At 47.1% G+C, this 14,318-nt stretch overlaps 1 pseudogene; it reads left to right on the forward strand.

Moving 5' to 3' along the window:
* Nucleotides 1-11,926, forward strand: part of LOC144715786 (uncharacterized) — a 32,236-nt pseudogene extending 20,310 nt beyond the window's left edge.
* The last annotated feature ends 2,392 nt before the right edge of the window (nucleotides 11,927-14,318 follow it).

Raw genomic sequence — 14,318 nt, forward strand, 5'->3', positions numbered from 1 at the left:
AAAGGGCAGGCAAGGGGTACCTTCGTCGTGTCCGGCGACATCTATATCAGGGGTACCATAGAGGTAACTAGAGGCAGCGGCGACTCGATGGTGCCGCGACGCGTACGGTAGGCGGTGGGGTGGCACAGCGGCGTGGCACCGGGGTGCACGCGGGGCACGGAGCTGAGGGTGGTTTGTCGCGTGGGCACCCAAGAGCTTGGCGCACCAGCAGCTGTGAACGCCGGCGCGCGGGGAGTGACGCGGGAAGGGGTACCTTCTTCCTTCTTCCTTCTTTCTTCTTCCTTCTTTCTTCTTCTTCTTTATTCTTCTTTCTCTCCTCAACGTAATGACTCTTCGAATTCCAAACGTTATTTTTTTCCAAGAAAATAAAGAGTACCTAAGGAGGGCGCCCACCCCTTCCTCTTATAGGGAGTAGGTGGATGGGCCCCTTGAAACAACAAAACAAAAATAAAACAAGGGAGAATGGCTAAGGGGGCTAGGGCCCATTAGCGGGAGGGGAAGATATCCTCATACGGGAACTTCCCCTCGCTACAACGTAGATGCGGGAAATGAAATATAAGCGAGTCGAAGATGGCACATCGTCATGCCGAATACTTGAACCCGAGTGTGCGTGTCGTCGGTTTGGCTTGTTGCGTCGGCTGGACGCGCGTCGATGGCAGGCTCGATGACGATGCGGGTTCCTCGAGCGACGGTCCTGCGGTGTCGGACGGTGCCGCGCCATCACGCAGGCAGCACACCGGCGCGTGACACTCAGGCGATGTTGGTGTGAAGGGCGCGGCAGAAATTGAGCTCAACTATTGCGCAGGCGCGACAACGCTTAGCACGGTAGGCGCAAGGTCATGGCAGCGATTGGACACTGTGTTAGGCTAATACGACGACACGTGGGCATTGGCAAAAAGTCGAGTGCCCATGCACCTTGAGCGCAAGAATGAGTCAATGATGCAGACGCACAGATAAGAATTCTTGTGGTGTGGAAGGGCGCAAGAACGCGCGCTCGGTGCGCAAGAATAGCTCAAGTAGGGCGGACTAGGTAAATGATGAAATCGCAAGGTCACCAGCAATGATGATTTGGCGGCAGCTTGTGGAAATTCATGCGGAGAGTGGCAATGGTGTGACAAAATTGGGCGGCACAGCGATTGCAGACTCCAAAGTGGAAAGAAGAAGCTTGAAGAGTGATCCAGATTGATGATCTATGAATCTTCTTGAAGATAACAAATCAAGAAAACTCGTTCTTGATCAAATTCTGGACAAACCCGACGGGTGCCAGCGACAGTATCCCCACGATCTTTTCGGCGTGGTGGAAGAGGTGGGAAGCGTTGTTCCCACGATCTAGACTACGAAAGCGATAAAGAAATTCCCCCAAAGAGAGAGGAGGGAGCCAAGATGAAAAAAATAACTTTCAAATCAACTCCAAAGGACCTCTTGGGCATGCTGTCCTTTATATAGGGTTGAGGTAGGCCCAATTGTGCCAAAACAAGAAGGAATCATTTCTTAATGGGCGGTCTTCCCAAAACGATGAAATAAATGAACAATTCAAAGGACGAGGCCCAAAACATGAATACGCCCATCCACAATCCGAAAAGAAATTGCAATGGAGAATATACGAGAAAGATAAAACCATTGCCCGATGCCATTAAGCCGAATACTTGAATGACAGATCATAGGTGTTGGCTCATGCTGCTCAGTGTGGCTGCTGCCATCTTTCTATGTCGGTGATGAGATCGTCCTCCATCAATGATGATGGATATTATGTAGCCATCAAGAAAATTACAGTACTAAGTTTATTTAAGTTCATTGAATAAATATTTAGGTTCATTCTTATTCTGTGTGGTTTTTATTATGAAGTCCATGAATAAATGGATGACTTAGTAAATATGATGAGATTAAAACACAGTGATCACAAGTCTTTAAACATGTATTCCAAATATTCCTATTCGATGGATAGTCATGACGGACACCAAATTATCTGGACATAATAGGACTAGCTGATCCTACTAATATGATAAGTATAGCTGATATTGTGGCTACTAGTGTGGTGCCACTAAGGAGAGATAGTGGGTTCTCTTTGGAGATAGAAATTACTGCATTGATCGGTATGAATCTCTGAATGGTATTATACTTAAACATCAATCAGGTTGATTCATGCCACGGTCGTATAAGTGATCCACTAATCTGATACACCAAGGACATCTCGTGAATGGACGATACACTCTGACTACGACTTACGAGCCTATAATCATGAGATTCAAACAAATCATAGCTCGGATGTCGAAAGAAGCTCGCAGAGAAGATTGTGTGGTCAAGAGGGGATCATCCGCCCTTGATATAAGAGGAGATCAACTCAAGGAAGACGATCCAGAAATATCCCTGGCCACGGTAGTGAGGATATTGGAAAAGGTGTTCTCCAATGATCCATGTTATGCATCGGTACTAATTGAATGCCAGATTTAGGGTTTGACTATAAACCATACCCTAAGTCATTCGAGAGTCCCGGTCGGATGATGGATTATACATATACGGTAACCGATGATGGTAAAGGTTCCATCAGAGAGTTCAACACTACTCAGTATCTTCTAGAGCATGAGGTGTAGCTTGGCACACCACGGGCTGGAAACTTAACCTATCGATTGAGTTAAATCAATCCTTATTTAATTAATCTCTATATTAGTATCGTTAATTAATAAGCTTGCTCAATAATTGTTATTAATCCACTAAAGTTATTAACTAGAACAATACATGGGCCTAGAGGGTCACATGCATAAGGTCATGAGGACCTTGGTTTGATATATTTTACTTTAAGGTTTTTGAGAAAAACTTTAAGTGAAATTTAAAGAAGGAAAGGGTTCTCATTTCAAGCACCCATGCAAGCCAGTTTTGAGAGCCCTCCCTCTCTCCGCTCTCTTCTCCACTCATCCAAGGAAAGTGTCTTCATGGTGAGAATATATTCTAGATTTTCAAGAAGAGTTGAACAACAAGACGTGGAGATCCAAGCGCCGAGTGATTGCGTGGATACTTCTGGAGGCCGAACGCATGAACGACTTCAGGATGATGTCGAAGTGGCAAAGTCAAGGGTGGAACGAATTCCCCAAAAGGTACATTCAATGTTTAATTTTAAATATCGATTATGAATTGATTGACATGCTTTCGCATCCATGGAAATGTGTTTTCCATGGACAAACCAAGGCACCGAACCCAACAATGGTATCTGAGCTAGGTTTGGAGTACGCTGGCTCATTCAAAACATGAAAACCTATGCAAAAGGACATTTTTTCCTGGCCTCCTTGGGGCCTTGTGCTGGCGCTTGACACCCAAGGGCGCCCAAGATCAGATCGAGTCGATTTGGTGGGATCTGGGTTGATTGGGTTGGACTCAGGTTGCCAGGTCGATTAGGTTCGACCGGGGTCGTCGGGTCGACCAGGTCGACCAGGTCAGACCCGATCCGATCGGGTCTGATCTATGGATCGGATTTGATCCGATCCAACCCGATCGGGTCAGATTAGGTCAGAACTGATCGGGAAGGATTCGGTCGGATCTGATCTGCCAAAAATACATTTATTTTTATAAGGAAATGCGGGAGCTGGGATTCAAACCCGGCTCCCGCACTTCTGGGAGAGAGAAAGGAAATGCGCCACCCCTTGCTCTTTTATATATATAGATATATATACATTACTTTTAAATACTTTCATATGTAAATTATTAATTTAAATAAATTAGAAATAAATTATTTAAGGATAAATAAATGGCAGAAAAATTCAAGAGAATATTCCTTAATTTTTATTATCTCAAATAAATTAAAATAAAAAATACTTGAGGATGATAAAATTATAAAAAATAAAATTTTGGATTTATTGAATGAAATAATTTAAGAGTTAAATTATTATAGCCTTCAATAAAATTCCATAAATTATTTTAAGTGTTTAAATAATTATTTATTGAATTTGTAGGCAAGAAAGTCATGTTTCTTTACTAGAATTCTGTAAATATTTAAATAGTTGTGCTATATAGCATTTGTATGTGATTTCATTTGTGATATAAATATGCGGCATGGTTAATATGATGTGGAAATTCAATACATAGGTGGACTAAAGGTAGATTCCCTTAAGTTAGTCGACCAATGAGATTGGAATGTGAAGTTGACTATATGAGAGAGTCAGCTTACACTTTCATAGGCAAATTCATACACCACACATAAGTTAGCACATATGTTAATATGAGATATTACATGTGCATATGTCATCCAAGAGACCATATCCAAATCCCTCTCCTTAAAATTTGAGCCGCAACATGAAAATGACGAACTTAAGCGTGGTCCTCCGTAGTTATAGTCTTAGGATCCAAGTCCCTATTAAGCTAGGTTGGCGGAGTCAACTCCAGGCTTACTTCTTCGAGAGAAGGAACTAAGAGCTAGTGTGTGACACGAGGATGAGATGGAGGAATCATGTAGTTTGGTGGGGGTATACTCTAGGATTACACGGATATCTATTTTTGACAAGTAACGATGGTATTGCTCAAACCAAACTCAATGGTTGGTGGGGGATATACTCTAAGCCGCATGAGCGTTGGGGACCAAAATATGATTGGATATTGCAAATAGTTGCAAGTCCCATGAGATGGGTGTTCAATTATGTGTATTATAATTAGTGGGGGTATATTTGAGGTCGTATTACACATGTTGAAATTCTGATCCTCACTATGAGATAGTCACTTTCTCCACTTTTGTACATTTGAGGGTTGTATGGAATGATAAATTTTAGCGGGAGCTATATATTCGATGAACTTAGAATCTGCTTGAACTGGTAATTCATTAGATATATCTCGTGCGGGCAAAGATGTCGTGGAGCTACCCGATACGTGGCATAATGGATGCCAGACGATTGATTGGAATGGACTTTACTGATTGGCTCAAGAACTTAAAGATCATCCTTAAGTCTGAGCACATAGCCTACGTCCTTGAGAGTGATGGCCAGAGAGAGCTTGCATCGGATGCAATCGAAGGGGACATTATGGAATATCAGAAGTAGAAAGATGATTCCACTACGGTCCAATGCTATATGCTAGCTTCTGTGTCCAATAAGTTGCAGAGGCAACATGAAGATATGGCCCCAAGGCCAATGCTAAATCATTTGATGGAGTTATTTGCCGAACAGAGTAGGACTCAAAGATATGAGATATTAAAGAGCCTATTCAGGGCACGCATGACCGAATTGTCTTCCTTACAAAGTCATGTACTAAAGATGATTGAGTGGATAGAAAGGTTCGTAATTCTGGGAATTGAACTCCCCGTTGAGAGTAGAATGGACCTCTAATGGAGGACCATCCACTCGAGTGCATCTGGACTCGTCATTAGCCACTTTGCAGAGCCCATGCCGATGTGAAGTATCTGAATTTCTGCTAGCAGGTTTGAGAAGACATATTCGCGTTGTTTTTCTTTGTGTCGTGTGTCTTTGTGATTTTATGGTGGCTCACTTTTGGTATATGAGTCCCATCTTTGTGTTGTATTAGTCATTTTCGTCATGTTCGAGTTGTAGGGTGGCTCCTCCTACGTGAGTACAGGCCCCCTCATATGGTTTTATTTGTTTGGTTAAATTAGTTTCTTGGTTAAATTAGTTGCTTGGTTAAACTAGCAGGTTTGAGAAGCCATATCGCATTGTTTTGCTTCGTGTTATGTGTCTTTGTGGTTTTATGGCAGCTTGCTTCTCGTATACGAGTCCCATCTTTGTGTTGTATTAGTCTTTTTTGCCGTCTTCGGATTATAGGGTGGCCCCTCTTGTGTGAGTACAGGCCCCCTCGTAAGGTTTTATTTGCTTTAGGGGGAGGAAATTCATGTTGGGCTTCTTCTCCCCCTAAAGAACCCTTTTAAGGGGAAGCCCAATAAGCTTCCCCCTTAAAAGGAGCCCCGTTTGGGCATCCCATAACTGCCCTTTCTCTCTATAAAGAGGGTGGGGGTGGACATGCGAGATGAGGCTTGTTCTTTTTCGAAGATCCAGATATGAATTTGAAGTAGCAGTTATTGCCCTTTCCGAAGAAAGGAGATCTTGTTTTGTTTCTTGGTGGTGTTCTTCTTCTCGCTCTGTTCTCTAGAGACAACTGCACTTCAGGTCAAAGGAGAACGATGTCCACATCAAAGGTATTTATTGATCCAATCGATCTTCCCCTCTCAGTGTTGACCATCACTCGTTTGCGCAAGTATTCACTGGTCAGAAATTCGACCCACCATTTCTGTGTTTGCTCCTTTGAAGAAAGGAATAATAGTTTATAGTAACAATATTGTGAGAGATTGGGTCAATTGTCAGGTCGATCGATCAAGGCATATGTCTTCATCCTTCATCGGGATTTCTTCAGGAATTACTCTAAAGAACGATACCCTGACTCTGATGATTGAATTGATTCTACACGTTTAACCATCATTCTAGATAGTCGACCGATACGATCGCAAAGTTCTTGTGGCCTCGTGTCTCTATGGATCATTTTGGTGTCCTCCAACGCCGCCGAAGCCTCTCGAATGAACTCAAAGCTACATTATTTCCAGAAGCAAGCACACGATCAGTGGACCTAGACGCATTGATCGCTACTCTCTATGACCGTCCCAACCTTCTGCCTGATTGTGATTGTATTTTCCCCAAGACAGTGGTATTCTGTAGCATATTGAGTCAACGCTGGGTAATTTGTGACTCTCGACGCATCAAGAATTGTGTGCTGCAACCACAACACAAATTCGTGCTGCCACCGTTGAAGTAGACTCTACCAAGGCACTCACGTGGTCTGGGATCTGCCATTGTATTTATTGGTTGTTGTGGAATTTGCCTATTTCCTCCGTGAAGACTACACAAACTCCATTGAACAGTCATCTGACCATCACAAAGATTTTCATGATCCTCTACGATGGACAAGACTTGGTGTACTCGCCTTGAGCCCTTGGGCGAAAACGCTCACCGACGACGTTGATATCATCACGACCAGATTCCTTGGTCCTTCATTGATGATCTCGACTCGCACCTGACTCAGCCCCCGCCCCAAGTCACATCTTCTTCCTTATATTTAGCAGTATCATTACGCCTTTCAGTGCTTTTCTTTTTCGATGCCTCCTCTGCCACGAGAGAATTAATACAAAGTTAATAGGACTAGCCATCTTGCTTATGTTAAGTAAATTTCCTTTGATGGTGTCAGATCCGTTCGTTCACATCGATGGTGTGGATAACCATGGATGAAGATCGTTCCCCCCTCCGTCAGTCTTCAAACTGATCATGCGGACCATTGGGAGCCACCGCGCATTGTCCCTTCGTGTCAACAATTGTATTTACATCCCAATCGTTTGACTTATTGACGTACTTCTCGCTGATTTTGTTATGCCAATTGCATCATTTGAACTTGTTGCATTACATATTCTCACCAGTTCCCTGTGGTGTAATACGAGCCACTCGCTCATGGCCATCGTGTTACATCAACCTCATTCCTCAATCCTTACATAATTTATTCTCCTTGTTCATTGTAAAATTTAACATAAACAAAATTCAAATGACTCTTCCAGAGCTGCTTAACATGCTTACCACTACCAAGGGCAACCTTCAAAAGGACAAGCCCTAAGTTCTCTTTTTTGGTAAGACCAACAAGAAGAGAAAGGTGATGTCTCTTCAAGGTGAGACAAAGGGAAGAAACAAGTGAAAGCACCACGAGCAAAGAAGGACAATGGCGTGAAAGGCACGTGCTTCCACTGCGGAATAAAGGTCCACTAGAAGAGGAACTACAAGAAGAACCTCAATGAGATAGCTCAAAAGAATCATGGCGATGCTTCATGTATCTATGTGATAGATAATTGTCTTGTAGATATTCATCATCTTGGGTATTGGATACTGAATGTACCGCTGATATCTGCAATGACTTGAAGGTGTTGTGCTGGCGACGACGTCGACGAACCAACCTCGGACGCAGTGCCAACGTCATCCGACACGCCTTGTATGCAGACTCGTCTTCAATATCAACTGAAGAACGCACAGACGACGAACGCACCATCTTCGGACGTGCCACCACCGCCTCCTGAGCCGTCACGCATCATGACACATCGTCAACGACAGATAGACATGGTCCAAACCGTGCGAGCGGATCGCGCTCGTGCGGATGGGTGCATGTGCGGGGCGGTTGTGCAAATTTTCACACACAATTTTTGCACACCGCACCGCCCACCGCAAAGGGGTCGGTGCGGTGCAAAAATTCGACATTGTACAAAACGTTTAAGCCCGCCCTCCACCTCCCGCCCTCTCTCTGCTGTTGCCCCCCTCCGCCGCAGTCCGCCCCCTCCACCTCCTGGCTCCCACCCTCTTGACCTAAGCTGCAATCGCCTCACCGGCGAAATCCCACCGTCCATCTCCCGTCTCCGCCATCTCCAAGCCCTCCATCTCCACTCCAATTCCCTCTCCGGGAGAATCCCCCCAAAATCGGCCTTCTCTCCCACCTCGTCAACCTCACTCTCTTCAACAACCGCCTCTCCGGCGACATCCCGCCGACCATCGGCCAGCTCCGCCGCCTTCAACTCCTCCGCGCCGGCGGCAATCCCTCGCTCTCCGGCCCCCTTCCGCTGGAGATAAGCAACTGCGGCGAGCTCACCACGCTTGGCCTCTCCGAGACCGCCATCTCCGACGAGATCCCCCCCTCTGTCAGATCCTTGAAGAAGCTCCAAACAATGGCCATCTACACCGCTAATCTCTCCGGCGCCATTCCTTCATAGCTCGCCGACTGCGTCAGCCTCAGAGACCTCTACCTCCACCAGAACTCCCTCTCTGTGTTTATCCCCTCTCAGCTCAGGAAGCTGCTCGCATTGCAGAATCTTGTTCTCTGGGGGAATAATCTCTCTGATGCCATCCCCGCTGAACTGGGCAACTTCTCCGAGCTCAAAGTTCTCGACTTGTCCGCGAACTCTCTCTTCGGCTTCATCCCCCCCAGCCTGGGCAATCTCTCCGCCATGGAAGAGCTTCAGCTGAGCTCCAACAGCCTCGTCGGCCCCATCCCATTGGAGCTCTCCTCCTGCGCCTCCCTCATAGCCTTGGAGCTCGACATAAACTATCTCTCCGGCGAGATCCGGCTGGACTTCTCGCAGCTGTCCTCTCTCGCTGGTCGCTTCCTTCATCGCCTGGTAGAACAATCTAACCGGGGGAGTCCCGGCGAGCCTGTCACAGTCTCGCTCGCTGCAACTCCTCGATCTCTCCTTCAATGGCCTCTCCGGCGAGATTCCCGGCAAGATTTTCTCTCTGCAGAACCTCACTGAGCTGCTACTCCTCAAGAATAATCTCTCAGGGAAGCTTCCGCGAGAGATCAGAGCCTGCTCCAAACTGTTCAGATTCGGAGCAGGAGGTAACACGCTGTCAGGGGTTATCCCGCCGGAGATGGGCCGGCTGGCGGAGCTCAACTTCCTCGACCTCCGCGGTAATCTCCTCTCCAGGGAGATCCCGCCGGCCATCTCCGACTGTAGTAAGCTTGAGTTCCTCGACTTACACTCCAACGCTCTCTCCGGGCCTCTTCCTGAGCGTCTCCCTTCCAGCCTGCAAATCCTCGATGTGGGAGATAACCATCTCAGCGGCCCGCTTAGCGCAAAGATCGGCGTGCTCAGTCTGCTAACAAAGCTCATCCTCGGCGAGAACAACTTCTCCGGCTTCATCCCTTCCGAGCTGGGCTCCTGAAAAAAGCTCCAAGTCATCGATCTGGGGAAGAACAGCTTCTCCGGGCCAATCCCCCCGGAGCTGTAATCACCTCTCGGGCGACATCCCCCCGCAGTTCTCCAGACTAAAGAGGCTGGGCTCTCTTGACCTGTCCCATAACCAGCTAACCGGCGGGCTCTCCGCCATAGCCGGGTTACAGAACCTGCTCATTCTCAGCATCTCCAACAACGGCTTCTCCCGCGGGCTCGCCAGTGGTGTCGCGCGCAGCGCCGCCGTGAAGGCCTCCATCGCCGTGCTGCTCGTTTCAAGCTGTCACTTGACAGTCGCCGCCATCTACGTAATCCGGAGGCGCCGGTGCAGCCGCCGCCTCACCGGCGACGACGGCAGGTCTTGGGAGGTCACCTTCTTCCAGAAGCTCGACTTGACAATGAGCTCGGTGGCAAGGGAGTTAACTTCAGGGAATATCATTGGCGTAGGAAGCTCCGGCGTGGTGTACAGAGTGGCGGTTCCTGGCGGAGAGACCGTCGTCGTGAAGAAGATGTGGTTGTTGCCGGCTCCGGAGAAGGCAGAGGAAGACGACGGCTGCTTGATCAGCTCAATTTATGTGGGTTTTTACTGGTTATTTTTGGTTAGTCATGTGAGGAATTGAACTTTGCAACAAAATTTTTAACCTCACAGCCTTAGGGCGACTAAGGTGTCGATCCACAGGGAGCAGGCAGGGCAATATCAATTCCTTTTCAATTCAGTTTAACTTATCAGATTATTGTACTAAGTTCAACAATCAGAGGAATTATCTTCAGTAAATCAATTGAATTTCCTCAGAAAAGATATGTGAAATAATCCCTCAGTAGAATAATAAAATCTGCCTCCGTATTAGTTTATGAGAATTAGCACTTCAAATGGTCTCTTTTTTTCTTCACAGGCTTACGTCCGAGGCTTGGGCAATCCAACAAACACCCTGCGCGCATGCACGCAGGTGTGGTTTGCGCGCAGAGTATGTTGCGCGTGGGTTGAGCCTGCGCGCGGCGAGGGCTGCACGCGGGCGTGGCCTGTGTGCGGCGTTTGCTGCACACGGGTTGGGCTGCGTGCGGCGGGTGCTGCGCGCGGGCGTGGCCGCGCGCAGTGAGGGCTGCACGCCGGTGTGGCCTGCGTGCGGCGTCTACTGCAAGCGGGTTGGCCTGCGTGCGGCGGGTGCTGCGCGCGGGTTGGCCTGGCCTGCGCGCGGCGAGGGCTGCACGCAGGTGTGGCTGCGTGCGGCTGTGCTGCGCACGGCCTTGCTGTGTGCAGCTAGGGCTGAAGACTGAAATGCGAATTGAACAACTGGATTGATGGCGATTCAAGAGGAAAACAAACGAAATCGATAGAACAATAAACAAACTCGAATTTGACAATGAACAATCTGGTTGGAAACAATGGAAACTCTACTGAGTACCCTTCCAGTTCCAACTGTAATTGTCTTAGAAGGGAGAAGAAGACCGCACTGAAACTAGAACAATCACCCCACCTTGTGTCACACCCTTCCGGCTAGGTGGCGATCGTTTTGCTCTAGCCACGCCTCAGCTTGCTTCTCTCCCTGCTCCAATGCTCATCAGCTCTTGGAGGGTGCAGAACTCTTCTCCTCCAAGCCCTAGCCTGTTCAGGTTGAAATTTTGGACAACCTAAAATGAACCCTCAAGAGGCTATTTATAGGTTTCTCTCAATTATGCTTCTTGGAGATTTTTAGGGCTTTTTCTTCCTTATAGTTTTTCGCCAGCTCCTCTTAGTCAAGTGCATTTTTCTTGGTGCTTGATCCATATCTGAACTCATTAAATCCAATAAGTGAGATCTAATCCACTTGATTCAAAGAATCAAGTGGGGTTAGTAAGTAGGAAAATAATGTACATGAGATATAACCGATATGGATTAAATGAATGCAAATGATACTTTAATGCTCAAGAAATCCTTAATAATTGATGACATATTGAGAGTCATCACTGCTTTCGGAACGAGATTTCTACGCTGGGTCAATCCGGCACAGGAATATCACTCGGCTGCTCGGTTGGGCGGTGAACGGGCCGAATAAGCTGCTGTTTTACAGCTACCACCCGAACGGGAGCTTGGGATCGTTCATCCATGGCGGGGGGAAGGGGGCGGGGGAGTGGGAGACGAGAATGGATATCGTGCTCGGGCTTGCTCACGCCGTCGCTTATCTTCACCATGACTGCATGCCGCCGATCAGTCATGGCGATGTCAAGGCCACGAACGTGCTTAATTCAACAAAGTTGACTATGATTTAAACATAGTATGTTTACCACATATATTATGAATGAAGTATTTAATAATGTTTAATAAAATTACTTTAAAAAACAACAAAATGTGCGATTTGGTGCGGTGTGCGGTGCGTTTATGCGCACAAAACCGCACCGCCCACCGCCCAAGCCCATTTGTGTGTGCGGAAATTTGCACACCTGGTGCGAATATCCGCACCGCACCGCACGCCCATGTCTAACGACAGATCCAGAACTTCCCTTTGATGTGACATGATTACACGTCGTCCACTTTTATTTTATGTCATTTCTCATATTTTCTCTTTCCTCCAAGGCCTATATGTAGGCCAATGTTGCAAGAAACACTTGGCAATTGTTTTTTCAAGAATTGAGTTTTCTTTTTTGAGGATTTGCCTTAACCCTCTTCCCATCGGACTATCGCCGCCTCCACCATCGCCATTGCCTCACGCCGATGGCCACCGCTCCTTCTCTGTGCCCGCTCATGCCTTGCTGCCCAGTGCCTAGCTGCCAACGCCAGGCCACCCCAGTGCTAGGTCACCCAAACCGCCAAAGCGACCCTGCCGCCCAGCGTCTGGCCGGCCATGCTCCAGGCTGCCCTTCGCTAGGACCGCCCAGCGCCCAGGCCGTCGAGCGCCTAGCACCGGTTGCCCAGCGCCAGGCCACCCCTTTGCCAGGGCCGCCCAACGCCCAGGCCGTTAGAGCGATCAGGCTGCCCGGTGCCCGACCGCCCAAGTGCCAGGCCGCCCCTCTCCAGGGCCGCCCAGTGCCCAAGCTGTCGAGTCCCCAACCGCCAGCACGCGCCCACCGTGCTCTCGGACGCCCTCGCAACCACTGGTCGCCGTGCATACCATTTAGGTGTTGGGGCGCTGCCCCGCACCCCGCAAGGGGGGACTCCCCACTTGACCCCCCGCCAACTGACCACGTAGTTGGATCCGCGACACCCTGTCGAAGTGCACGTCAATCGTCCCGCCAACAATGCGTCGAGAATTCCCTGCATCCTCGTCACACACCCCTGGTGCAGAGGTACCCCTAAGCTCTTTGGTGTCCGGTGTTCTTCGTCTAGTGTTCCACGAGAAGTTCTTCCACCGCCGTTGGATTTCTTTTAGATTTTCTAGAAATTTTCAAAGACTAGTGGATTAGGTATTTCTTGAGTTTTTCAGCAGATGTGAATTCGATTGTATTGGTTTTGGTGCTTAGCATCATCGCGGTGGTTGGAGACAATACTCCCGCCTCCACGAGGAAAGGGGGCTGCACCACTGCTATCTCACCGGATTTAAGTCTTTGAAACCGACCGTGTGATTTGTGGTCTATTATATCCATCCCCACCTTAAACCAGCCCAATATCTAGCACCTCCATTGTTCTTTTTTCGTCACCTCAGTCGTTCTACATCCATCATCACCTGTTGTCCTGCATCATGCTGACAACTAAAAGAAAGCTGAGCAAAGGTGAGTTGGAGCCAAGAATGGGGAATGGCACAAGAGTTGCTGTTATCACTATGGGGACAGTGAACCTCAAGCTTCCATCTAGAGATTTCTTTTCTTGAGAAGACTACTATTATGTTCCTAGCATAATAAATAACATCGTATCTATTTCATGTTTGGATAGACTCGGGTACACTATGACCATTATAAACAAATGTTGCTCTGTTTATTTCAAGAATAAATTGGTTCCATCAGCACTATTGGTCAATGGGTTTTACTTGATGGATGTTTCTTGTTATAATCTCCAACTAGAGGTTACTCTTAAGAATAGTAAAAAATTGGTCTGCACAGCCTATTTATAGCATTGCCAGCTTGGGCATGTTGGAAATGGAAGATTATTAAAGTTGCATAAGGATGCATACTTGGGTTCATTTGATTTTGAATCATATGCAACCTGTGAACTTTGTATTATAGGTAGAATATCCAAATCACCATTCTCGGGGAATGGGGAGCATGCCATGGGCATTTTGTAACTCGTACATTCTGATGTATGTGGTTCTATGGCTGTCCAAGTTAGAGGTAGTTGTTCTTAGTTCATTGCTTTCACTGATGATTTCTGTAGATACGGATGGGTATACTTGATAAAGTATAAATCCGAAGCTCTTGATAAATTCAAGGAATTTAAGAATGAAGTAGAGAAACAATCTAAAAAAGAGTATAAAAACACTTCGATCACATCAAGGTGGACAATACTTAAGTACAAAGTTCACTCAATACATGAAGGAACATGGTATCCCAAGTCAGCTAATTCTTCCGTACACACCACAAATAAATGGGGTGTTAGAAAGGACAAATCGAACCTTGTTAGACATTGTATGATCTATGATGAGCTTCTCCAAACTACAAGTGTTCCTCTGCGGATATGCGCTTGAAATAGCAGTGCATATACTGAACATGTTACCTAGAAAGTTGGTAACTT

The sequence above is a fragment of the Wolffia australiana genome, chromosome 2 (genome assembly GCF_029677425.1).
Source record: "Wolffia australiana isolate 7733 chromosome 2, ASM2967742v1".
NCBI classification, from domain to species: domain Eukaryota; kingdom Viridiplantae; phylum Streptophyta; class Magnoliopsida; order Alismatales; family Araceae; genus Wolffia; species Wolffia australiana.